At 35.8% G+C, this 9,268-nt stretch overlaps 1 long non-coding RNA gene across 1 annotated transcript; it reads right to left on the reverse strand.

The window, feature by feature from the left end:
* Positions 1-1,574: 1,574 nt before the first annotated feature.
* Positions 1,575-3,747, reverse strand: LOC121743976. The gene is made up of 3 exons (XR_006038354.1): positions 2,841-3,747; positions 2,604-2,737; positions 1,575-1,636 (listed from the first exon to the last, which is right to left on the reverse strand). It is a non-coding gene; the product is annotated as an uncharacterized LOC121743976 (long non-coding RNA).
* Positions 3,748-9,268: the final 5,521 nt, after the last annotated feature.

Raw genomic sequence — 9,268 nt, forward strand, 5'->3', positions numbered from 1 at the left:
TCTACCCCTTTTTTTTTATTTTACTTGATTTTGGTTTAATTTGAATTTGTTTGGTATTTTATTTGCAGATTACGGAGTAGGAAAATCTCTGCGGAATCTTTATTTAAAATTTGAACTAAGGAATATTTGGTGACCAAGTCAACTAGGAAAAGATTTAATTAGATTAGTTTGATTCACGGTCATTTCAAGAACATAAAAAAGGTAGAAAAAGTCGGGGTGTTACAATCTACCCATCTTAACAAAAATTTCGTCCTGAAATTTACTTACGTCCTTCGAGTATAGAATTTCTCCACCATCTGGTTTTCAAATTTCCAAGCAGCTTCCTCATGTCGTTTAATTAATATTGTAGTTGAAAGTCACATCGCTGCCACTTTTAATAAATTACGCGAGATTAGACTATATTAAATTAGATCCCGCACTTCGCATCATCCCTTCTTGAAATCCTCTCGTATTCTTTTTGTTCTTGTCGTTCCGGGAAAACGTAGGGAATAGTTCACACATCAAGCTTGCTCCAACGTTTCACGCCATTCCAAGAAAAGTTTCATGGTTCACCGGCCTCCATTCGCACTCTCGATCTCCTTGCCTCGTCGTGACTTGACAAATTAGGAGTTCACCCCAAACTTCCAGATTCTCGTTCATTTTCGTCACTCGGGAAAGTGATAGGTTATTTCAACTCGAAACTACGGTTCGCGCGTATAACTAGCCTACATCTAAGGCCTTTGAAGTCTACATCTCATAACATTATCAATCATACTCCATTCATTATCACGTCCAACATCAATTGCATAAACATTTCTCATTTCACAACATTTTATCACCTCATAGATCAACAAATATCACATATCCAGTCATTCATACTTCAAATAACAAGTACAATACACAACATTTCACTTCCCAAAACAGAACGCTTTCACATTTCACATCTACTTTCAAATCAAAACATTTTCTTCAAAACTCACACTTTTCTCAAAAATTCAACATCTCACTTTCAACTTTGAAGTACAAGCTTTGACAAAAAAAATCAAAACATACTTGAACATCAACTTTCATCTTTTCATGTAAAAACAAACAATCCATCGTTCCTCATCAAAACTTCATCATCTTTCTTTCTCAAAACATTCTCATAAAACATCTTACCTTTTTCTCGGTTGAGTGTGACGAGTCGGGATGTTGAGCCTTCAATGCATAATTATCATTATCATCATTATTATTACCATTATTATTTTAGTCTAGCGAAACAAGTCTAGACTAAGACTGAAAAAGACTCTCGGGTCCAGAGCGGAAAGAAAAATTGCTCTGATACCACTTTGTCACGCCCGCATTTTCTAAGGATAGAAAACACGGTTGATCGCGACTAGGGGAGGATTAAAGAAGCGGGGAAGAAAGGGGAAAACAACACAACTTGACCATAGCTCGAAACAAATTAGAATAGCTCGAATAAAAAATCAGAATATCTCAACAATCAACAACTCGAAACAAATATTATCTTAACAATACTTGGCAAAAGAAACAATATTCAGCGGAAGCATCTCGAGAGTAGAATAATGCTATGTATGAAGACACAACATATTCCGAGCATTTGATAGACATTCTCCACTTTTATGCTCAACACCCACCGCGCTCGTCACCGCTCAACCTGCACATAGGGAAAATACATGCAGGGCTGAGTACTTGATGTACTCAGTGAACAAATGCCAAAACAATTTTATAAAAAGCAGTTATATCATGCCACCATTGAGTGACCTCGGGGTTTTAACTTGAAATGGCCCGAGTCACTAAAAATATCTCAAACACAACTTTCGACACATCCTCAAATCACTTTTCCTCATCATTTCAAACCACAACCATTTCTCCTTGAATTAATTAAGAAAATGTCATATCTGTTCTTTAGGGTGCCGTGTAAGGGGCCACTTTCCACAAGCACGAAAACCGGCCAACCCGTTCGATGACTCACGATCCTCATCGTGTACACTAGTCCGAGTAGGGACGCACCCTTGCTAGGACCCGAATTCGATTAAACTCATAGTAGGGACTCACTCCCCACTAAATAATCATCATCTCAACAACCTCAACCTCAACAACAACATCAACATCAATCTCATCAACATCAACAACATAATGTGAAACGAGAATGTGGCCGCAAACTCGATCACTAGACCGGCCGACCCAAAAGACGGCTCACGATCCCCATTGGTGTACACTAGCCTGAGTAGGGACTCACTCCCTAGTCAGACTCGAATTCGATTTCAATAGGTCTAGTAGGGACAACTCCCTTGCTAAACAAACAGATATGCATTTCTCAAAACAAAAACATGGCATGATATTCCCTTTGCAAACTTTATTTTCCTCAAAAACGTATTTGAGGCATAATTCATTTTTCTACATAGGTCGAGCATCATCTCACATCACATCAACAAGTCGAGCAATTCACAACCACTCAAAAAGCTATACAGCGCAACACAAGACAATCACTTTCACTTTAAGCACATAAATCACATAATCATGTAATAATCGCAATCACAGGCATTTCGTCACATAAAATGCTGCTCAAACCAATATATTAAATCGAAAGCTCTTGAAAATACTTTAGTTCGAAAGCCCACCTCGTTTGCTTAAAAGCTTTAACTTGTGTTTCATTCCATCCTCGAAAAGCATGCGTGAAGTCCCCATTGATTTAAAGTGCTCGGCCCAATCTTCCATTCAATTAATTTGTTTCAACACAAATCAATTCCAACTCCTTATCAAAATAGTACCCAAATATTTTAATTAATGCATTAGGCCCAAAAATTAAAAAAAGGAAGAAATGAGTAACCAAAAAAATTGGAAAAGTTCCCACTCACAAATACACACATATACTCCATTCTTCCACTTTCACACCTCTTCCCCAAATTGCAATTGATGTACGAAATAGAATCCTTAATTTGCTTCTTTCTCTCTTTCGCTGGTTGTCGCCGGCAAAAACACAGCCCCACTGCCGCCAACGCCGCGACGCAGCAGGAGCTGCTGCTGCTGCTCGCTAATTCACCCTTCCTCCGTCCAGCCTTCCCGATTCACTCCACGCCACAGGCCACTGCTCGCCGAGAAGATATGACGCTGCCGCCATGGTGCTGTCGGCGTAGTCGCCGGGTCAGCCGCTGCTGCTGTACAACCCCGTGCTGTCCGTCGTCCTTCTTCGGCGAAGTCACCGCCCCCGAACAGCCGTTGCCTCCCCGCTCTCAATTCCGGTCTGGTCTCTCCGTCGCCGCTGCCCCACGCTCCAAATTGCAGCGTCGTCGCCGCTTCTATCTCCTTCGCTGCCTTCCTCACATCCCTGTTGTTACTGTATGCCGATAGCGTCGTCGCTGCTCGGTCTTCATTGCCGGCAACCCGCGCTCCTTACTTTTCCCTCAGTCAGATCGCAGCGGCTGCTGTCCGTCGCTGCCCGCTGATTCGCCCTTCCTCCGTCGCAGAACGCAGCTCCTTTCTTCCTCTCTGTTCTCCCCCAATTTCACGTCACATACATCACTTTCTCCCTCAATCTTACTTTTATCTTCTGAACAGTCGATTTCCTCATCTTCTTGAGTTGGATTATACTCCTCGTCTTCATCCACAATTTTCTTGTTGCAGAGAAACTTAAATGGGTGAAATCTGATTTGTGAAGAGAGTATTATAGAGGAAGGGGACGTTGATAGATATGGGAGAGATTTAGGGAGTGGGGAGGGGCAGTTTCAACGTGGGAATGGGAGTGGGATTCGAATTCCTCTACCCTTTTTTTTTATTTTACTTGATTTTGGTTTAATTTGAATTTGTTTGGTATTTTATTTGCAGATTACGGAGTAGGAAAATCTCTGCGGAATCTTTATTTAAAATTTGAACTAAGGAATATTTGGTGACCAAGTCAACTAGGAAAAGATTTAATTAGATTAGTTTGATTCACGGTCATTTCAAGAACATAAAAAAGGTAGAAAAAGTCGGGGTGTTACACTTTCTGCCTGATCTCGAACGCCAGTTTGTATCTCTCGAGAGATGCCGCCCCGGCCTCAATGTAGTTCCTCGCTTCCTCTCTCAAACTCCACAGCATCAGCGCCTTGAGAGATAGATAGATAGATGAGAGAAAGAGAAGGTGAGAGGCAAGAGAGAGAGAAAACAATCAACGCACATATTAATGAGCTGACACACTCAAAAAGCATAAATAGTTAAATGATCGAAATGCCCAACCCCTCCAAAAAGGGTATTTTTGCCTCAAAAAAGGGTAAAATGACCATTTTTGAAATTAACTATTAGTCCAGGATTGTCTGAGGATATTTTTAAAGTCCAAGGACTATGAGCGACATAAACTCATAGTCTAGAGACTGTTTTTAAAGTTCACTCTATATTTATTATGTAGATTAGGGCTGACAATTTTTGGTCCGACACGATAACCCAACACGAATCCGCACGAAATTAATGGGTTTGAGTCAAAGCTTATTGGGTTCGTGTCCCTATCGGGTCGACCCGTTAAGGACACGAAAATTTAGTGTCGTGTTCGTGTCGGATTCGTGTTACCCAATAAGAAATAATATTATTATATTATTAATTTTTATTATTTTAAAAATGATATTTTTTGTTAGATTTTGATGGATTTTGTTGCTATGAATCTATTGGTATTAATCAAACTGTGTAATCAGATTTTAGAATTTTAATTGGATTTTTAATGATCGGATTCAAGATTTCGTAACTTTTGTTAATCACGAGCAGTTGTTAACATGTTCTTATCGTGTTATGAGGTTCTATCGTGTTATCAGGTCGTGTTGCTATAGTGTTGTGTCATGTACGTGTAGTTGTCGTGTTGACCCAAGGTGGTCCATGTCATTAATGGGTTCGTGTCATGTTCGGGTTTGAGGGTAGTAGTTCGGGTTCGAGTTTCCTTATTGGGTCATGTCGTTAACATGTTGATCCGATAACGATCCAACACGCATGATTTGATACCCCTTATGTGGATCAACAATATATATAGGTTATGGATTAATATAAAACTAATTTATATTAAAACTATGATCAAACTAGAGATTTTAGATTAGGATGATCAAACTGCCTAGATTATGCCACGTGACGAATTTATAAGATTACTTTATGCAATAAAGGTAAATTGGGTTATCAATATTTTTGTAGTTATGCATCAATTGGCGATATTGTAGATGCATTTGAATAATTTTTAGAATATTTAATAACATATGTCATTTTCAATAACGGTTAAACTTAGTATATTTCAAAATCTTTGAAAGCATGATATACCTCTCTCAATTTAAATTATTTTTCACATACCATATACTATAAAATTAAAGATAATTTTATGAAGATCCTCACGAAATCACAATTGCATATGTTCAAATCCAATTGGTACAATGACATGAGTAGCATGTCTTCGTCTACGAAAAGAAGATCATCATAAAAATGTAATTCTTGATCCGTAGGAGTATTCATTTTATTTGATCAACTGTTTGTGAAATTGCGTTCTAGTTTATTAAATTTGTGAATTAATATATGAATTTTCAGAAATCATCCTATGAGATTATCGGAAACGGGGATCTTCAAAATATCCCCAATAGAAGACAGAAACGGCCAGTGCCCTTGCACCCGCACCATCGACTAAAGACTCTGACCAGATCCCAACTTGGATAAGATTGATAATGCGATATTGATTTGAAACCACACCAAAACAATTTAAAAAGGACACGAAGATGTTATCCTACCTCAAGCACCAACGTCACGATATACTAATCAAGCTTATCCAGAAAAAATGTGGGCATATAGATTAGGTGTTGTGTACTTGTGTTTAGTAATTGTAATTTTTAGTTTTGAATTATTGAAATTTCTAACTTCAGCTAATTTAATTGACCAATTCTTATTCATTTATTTTGAGTTCATAAATATATAAATTTAATCTTGAGAAAAACATTATACTTACGAGTATAATAGAAAATTTCTTGTTAATCTTGAGATGCTCATTGCCCGTTGGGACAACTTTAAGTAGGCGTATACTTTCTTTTCTTTCAAGGAAAGCAAAGCTGTGGAAGGCCATCGAATTTTATAAATGCAAAAGCCCACGCTTGTACATCAAGAGTCCCCAATTATCACTATAAAATATTTGGTTTTATTTGCTACCGCAAATGCAATCACATTGGAGTATAGGTAGGGCTGGGAAAAATATCGAAATACCAGCCTTATTGTACGGAAAAAATATCGAAAATACCGAATTTTTGGTATACCGTGATTTTCGGTACGGTATGATACCTTACCGAAATATTTCGGTAAGGTAAATGTATGAATTTTTATATACCGCGGTATACCACGGCATATCGAAATTCGGTATATACCGTAATTTAAGATATATACCAAATTACGGTATATACCGTAAAATATAAATATAAATATAATTATATATAAAATATATTTTATTTATTTTTAAATTATAAATCTATTGTGAAAAATAAATATAATATGAATAAAATATAGTATTTAATATATTATTTAAATTATAAAATATAAATAGTATTCTAAAACTCAAATATTCAATTTTCACTGATGTTGAAAGTAATGTGTACCGCAAAAGTATGATATACTGAACTTTGGTACGTCATACCGAAAATGAGGTACGCTATCGGTATGAAAATTCTCCATACCGAAAATAAGGTATAACGAAGTTCGGTATACCAAAAATTTTGGTAAGGTAAATGTATGATTTTTTCGCATACCGAATTTACGGTAAGTTATACGATATGGTGGTTTCGGTAAGGTAACGTACCTACCCACCCCTAAGTCTAGGTTAAACCAAGATACTAAAATAAAAGAAACATTTAAATACATACAGTATAACCTGTGAAAATCTAATAGATAAAGGAGGCAGCCTAAGCTTGACTAGCCGCATGATAATGAGACTTCTTGTTCTATCATTCTATCTGCCACCTAATTCTTTATATTGCAAAGAGTGCTTCAAAAGGAGAGGTAAAAAACCTATGTAAAATTACACCAGTGATAATAAAAAACCAAAAAATAAATGTATCTGCTGATGCACAGCAAACTGTAACAACAAAATATTTACAAACAAATCTTCTTCAAGGCAACAAAAAATCTTCAATCAAGCACTGTTCTTGGACACATTTCATCGTATTTTCTTCGGCAACCAAAGAATTTGAACGAGGCTCTATGGCTTCATTTGTACAACGCGGACAACCAATATAAAGAATTAGGTGGCAGGGTTATTGGAAGACAAAACTATCATTCTATCTGTCAAACCTATCATTCTATCCGCCAAAACTATCATTTTATGTACATACCTACAAATCAGTAAAAGTTTCATTGTATCAACTCAGAGTATCATTCTATTATGTACATACCTACAAAACAGTAAAAATATCATTGTATCAACTCAAAGTATCATTCTATCCGCCAAAACTATCATTCTATCCGCCAAAACTATCATTTTATGTACATACCTACAAATCAGTAAAAATATCATTGTATCAACTCAGAGTATCATTCTATCCGGCAAAACTATCATTTTATGTACTAAAAGTATCATTTTATCAACTAAGAGTATCATTCTATCCGGCACAAAACTATCATTTTATGTACTAAAAGTATCATTTTATCAACTAAGAGTATCATTCTATCCGGCACAAAACTATCATTTTATGTACTAAAAGTATCATTTTATCAACTCAGAGTATCATTCTATCCGGCAAAACTATCATTTTTAGGGGTTGTAAAACTTGAAGTGCTTCCAATCAAAATGACAAACTTCATTTTCCGACAATATTTTCGATTGCAAAAATAATGAATAAAATCTGATGTTGCAGTCGCCAAAAAGGTATCCGAAATTCAATGGCCAAAATTGGTTCAATTACAATTACATACTGCAATCTTTCACTATGCATTCACAAAGAATCAGTGACAGTATAATAATATATACAGCAACTCAGCAGTAGAAGCAAGATGAAATATAAATCTCTCGAGGAGCCTCCTTCAAGATTAGAAAATATGTATGGTCCAGATTTGGTTATAGGGTTATCACACAAATTGGGGGTTATCATATGATCACAACCATATATATATATATATAGGGTTGTGATCAATGTCGAACCAATTTTAAAGACCGAACTAGAGACCAAATCTGGGCCATTAGATCTAGTTTTTTTGATGAGATGTGCTGCTGTGTAAATTTTTCGGTCTTCATTACAAGCCCATTTTACTTCATTGTATAGATTTATTACTTCATTCCGTACGTAATACCTTGAAACTACAACATGTTTTTACTTTCTTCCAGTAGGTTTTGAAATGATTCAACATATGTTTCATTTGAATTCATTGACCTGAGTTTTTACTTTATTTACATTAAAAAATGCAATTTATTCAAGTGCGTTTATTACTTCATTGGATAAGGTTTTTACTTCATTCCAGTAGGACTTCACATACTTCATTCCAATAATTTATTGCATCATTCCATGTGTTTATTACATCATATCAGCGTTGTGGCTGTGGTGATAGATATTGTAGAGAGAAAGAACGACACGCGACGGCGAAACCGCATTTACTTACTGGAATGAAGTAATAATCCTACTGGAATGAAGTAAAAACCTACTGGAATGAAGTAAAAACCTACTGGAATGAATTTAAATCTTTGTAACATGTTTGTATGACTTATTTACCTTCGGATGAATTAAAATAGACTCGTGATGAAGGTGAAATAAATTATAAATTTGTGCCTCTCATCCATAAAAAACTAGATCAAAAAACCCTAATTTGGTATGGTTCGATGGTTCGGTCTTTAAGAGTGGATTTGTGAATAATGGGACTCTATATATATATATATATATATATATATATATATATATATATATATATATATATATATGGATGTATTCATTTCCCTTTTGTATCTTTTGTTCTTTGTTCTTTTTAATCTCAGTCCCACGATTTTGTCATCCGACGGTTAGATTGGTGCCACGTGTCATTTAATAATGCAGATTTTCAGTTGAATAATGCACACCGACTAATAATGTACCATTATAGTGTAATAATGCAGATTTTCAGTTGAATAATGCACACCGACTAATAATGCACCATTATAGTGTAATAATGCAGATCATCTGGACCGTTGATGAATGAGATCTAACGGCCAATATTAAGAAGAATAAAGGATGTAAGGGATGAATAGGAGAATAACGCTCCCCTATATATATATATATATATATATATATATATATATATATATATATATGGATGTATTCATTTCCTTTTCCCATATTTT

This window comes from Salvia splendens, chromosome 8 (genome assembly GCF_004379255.2).
Source record: "Salvia splendens isolate huo1 chromosome 8, SspV2, whole genome shotgun sequence".
NCBI lineage: Eukaryota > Viridiplantae > Streptophyta > Magnoliopsida > Lamiales > Lamiaceae > Salvia > Salvia splendens.